The sequence below is a fragment of the Diaphorina citri genome, unplaced genomic scaffold (genome assembly GCF_000475195.1).
Source record: "Diaphorina citri unplaced genomic scaffold, Diaci psyllid genome assembly version 1.1 scaffold6241, whole genome shotgun sequence".
In the NCBI taxonomy this organism is placed as follows: Eukaryota; Metazoa; Arthropoda; class Insecta; order Hemiptera; family Psyllidae; genus Diaphorina; species Diaphorina citri.
In genome coordinates this window covers 17,223-20,668 of record NW_007383617.1, presented here as the reverse complement: position 1 = coordinate 20,668, position 3,446 = coordinate 17,223, and the positions used below count along the sequence as shown (strand labels likewise).

At 38.7% G+C, this 3,446-nt stretch overlaps 1 long non-coding RNA gene across 1 annotated transcript; it reads right to left on the bottom strand.

Annotated features, from left to right (window-relative positions):
- Positions 1-369: 369 nt before the first annotated feature.
- Positions 370-2,820, bottom strand: LOC113472565. Its single transcript, XR_003394822.1, has 2 exons — positions 2,784-2,820; positions 370-524 (listed from the first exon to the last, which is right to left on the bottom strand). It is a non-coding gene; the product is annotated as an uncharacterized LOC113472565 (long non-coding RNA).
- Between the last annotated feature and the right edge of the window lie 626 nt (positions 2,821-3,446).

The following is a 3,446-nucleotide window of genomic DNA, read 5'->3' as shown; positions in this document are numbered from 1 at the left end:
ATTTGGTTGCAAAGTTATAACAAGGTATCCAAAAATTTGAGTAAAAGTGGTGCAAAGTCACCTCAGTTTACGGTACTTAAAAGAGGCTTTAAGTAATGCTGTTTTGTTCTGAAAAAAATGTGACGTGACACGTGACGCGGCTTTCCTCTCACAAAATAATTAACGATCTAACAACAACTTCTTAGATTTTAGAATACTCACGAGTCCATGTTGGAAATATTGGTGGTGGTAACAAGTAGTAACCAATGGCAGCATAATCAGAGTAAAAAGAAATTTTATAGAGTTATGTGGATTAAAAAAAGGCTTTTAGTAATACTTTTTTTTCTTCAGATTATAGAATAGCTACTCACGAGTCCATGTTGGAAATATTGGTGGTGGGTATCTTGCTGCTTAGAGTAGACACTTTGCTGAGGGCAGGTCCCGAGATGACCTTCTCGCCCTCTAATTTGAGCTGATCTACAAACGACTCTACATCGTGACTCTTGCTTCCCAACTTCATTGCCTTGGCAGACACGGCTGGTTTCCTGAGGAGGAAAGAATTTAAAGAGAAAAACAATCAATCAATTTTATTGACGAACTGCTCAAAACTTGGGTTGCCAAAAAATCATGCCTACTTCTCAGACAACACACATGGAAATTGATTAGATTTAGGTCTACATTTTAAACTCGACAGTTTTGCATTTGGTTAGGATGTTTGTTTGTTCCGCCGCTGTAACTCGCAATTGCCTAGTCCGATATTGTATGAAATTTGGTGTAGGAATTTAAAATCTCAAGGCATGGAGCAAGATCAAATTTAAGGTCCCAGAATTGAGCGCGGATGATTTTTCATCTGAAGGTTTCAGAATAAAATAGATGAGAGGCCAAAAGAAAACAGAGAAACATCACCATAAAATCGCTTGGACGATCTTTATCCTCAGTGGATAAGATTCGTTCTCCAACGACTTTCTACCTATCCTGATGTCCCTGAACTTCTTCTCTCTTTGAACTCTTAAAAAAAATCCCTGGGACTCGAACCCAGGACAGCTACTATAGCCTAGTTCAGAAGGTGGGACGGAGTATGTACTCACGCCTGTGCAATATAAGATGATTGGATAGAGATGTCTGTACTTACGTCTGTGCAATATAAGATGATTGGATAGAGGTGTCTGTACTTACGTCTGTGCAATATAAGATGATCGGATAGAGGTGTCTGTACTTACGTCTGTGCAATATAAGATGATCGGATAGAGATGTCTGAACTTACGTCTGTGCAATATAAGATGATCGGATAGAGATGTCTGAACTTACGTCTGTGCAATATAAGATGATCGGATAGAGATGTCTGAACTTACGTCTGTGCAATATAAGATGATCGGATAGAGATGTCTGAACTTACGTCTGTGCAATATAAGATGATCGGATAGAGATGTCTGAACTTACGTCTGTGCAATATAAGATGATCGGATAGAGATGTCTGAACTTACGTCTGTGCAATATAAGATGATCGGATAGAGATGTCTGAACTTACGTCTGTGCAATATAAGATGATCGGATAGAGATGTCTGAACTTACGTCTGTGCAATATAAGATGATCGGATAGAGATGTCTGAACTTACGTCTGTGCAATATAAGATGATCGGATAGAGATGTCTGAACTTACGTCTGTGCAATATAAGATGATCGGATAGAGATGTCTGAACTTACGTCTGTGCAATATAAGATGATCGGATAGAGATGTCTGAACTTACGTCTGTGCAATATAAGATGATCGGATAGAGATGTCTGAACTTACGTCTGTGCAATATAAGATGATCGGATAGAGATGTCTGAACTTACGTCTGTGCAATATAAGATGATCGGATAGAGATGTCTGAACTTACGTCTGTGCAATATAAGATGATCGGATAGAGATGTCTGAACTTACGTCTGTGCAATATAAGATGATCGGATAGAGATGTCTGAACTTACGTCTGTGCAATATAAGATGATCGGATAGAGATGTCTGAACTTACGTCTGTGCAATATAAGATGATCGGATAGAGATGTCTGAACTTACGTCTGTGCAATATAAGATGATCGGATAGAGATGTCTGAACTTACGTCTGTGCAATATAAGATGATCGGATAGAGATGTCTGAACTTACGTCTGTGCAATATAAGATGATCGGATAGAGATGTCTGAACTTACGTCTGTGCAATATAAGATGATCGGATAGAGATGTCTGAACTTACGTCTGTGCAATATAAGATGATCGGATAGAGATGTCTGAACTTACGTCTGTGCAATATAAGATGATCGGATAGAGATGTCTGAACTTACGTCTGTGCAATATAAGATGATCGGATAGAGATGTCTGAACTTACGTCTGTGCAATATAAGATGATCGGATAGAGATGTCTGAACTTACGTCTGTGCAATATAAGATGATCGGATAGAGATGTCTGAACTTACGTCTGTGCAATATAAGATGATCGGATAGAGATGTCTGAACTTACGTCTGTGCAATATAAGATGATCGGATAGAGATGTCTGAACTTACGTCTGTGCAATATAAGATGATCGGATAGAGATGTCTGAACTTACGTCTGTGCAATATAAGATGATCGGATAGAGATGTCTGAACTTACGTCTGTGCAATATAAGATGATCGGATAGAGATGTCTGAACTTACGTCTGTGCAATATAAGATGATCGGATAGAGATGTCTGAACTTACGTCTGTGCAATATAAGATGATCGGATAGAGATGTCTGAACTTACGTCTGTGCAATATAAGATGATCGGATAGAGATGTCTGAACTTACGTCTGTGCAATATAAGATGATCGGATAGAGATGTCTGAACTTACGTCTGTGCAATATAAGATGATCGGATAGAGATGTCTGAACTTACGTCTGTGCAATATAAGATGATCGGATAGAGATGTCTGAACTTACGTCTGTGCAATATAAGATGATCGGATAGAGATGTCTGAACTTACGTCTGTGCAATATAAGATGATCGGATAGAGATGTCTGAACTTACGTCTGTGCAATATAAGATGATCGGATAGAGATGTCTGAACTTACGTCTGTGCAATATAAGATGATCGGATAGAGATGTCTGAACTTACGTCTGTGCAATATAAGATGATCGGATAGAGATGTCTGAACTTACGTCTGTGCAATATAAGATGATCGGATAGAGATGTCTGAACTTACGTCTGTGCAATATAAGATGATCGGATAGAGATGTCTGAACTTACGTCTGTGCAATATAAGATGATCGGATAGAGATGTCTGAACTTACGTCTGTGCAATATAAGATGATCGGATAGAGATGTCTGAACTTACGTCTGTGCAATATAAGATGATCGGATAGAGATGTCTGAACTTACGTCTGTGCAATATAAGATGATCGGATAGAGATGTCTGAACTTACGTCTGTGCAATATAAGATGATCGGATAGAGATGTCTGAACTTACGTC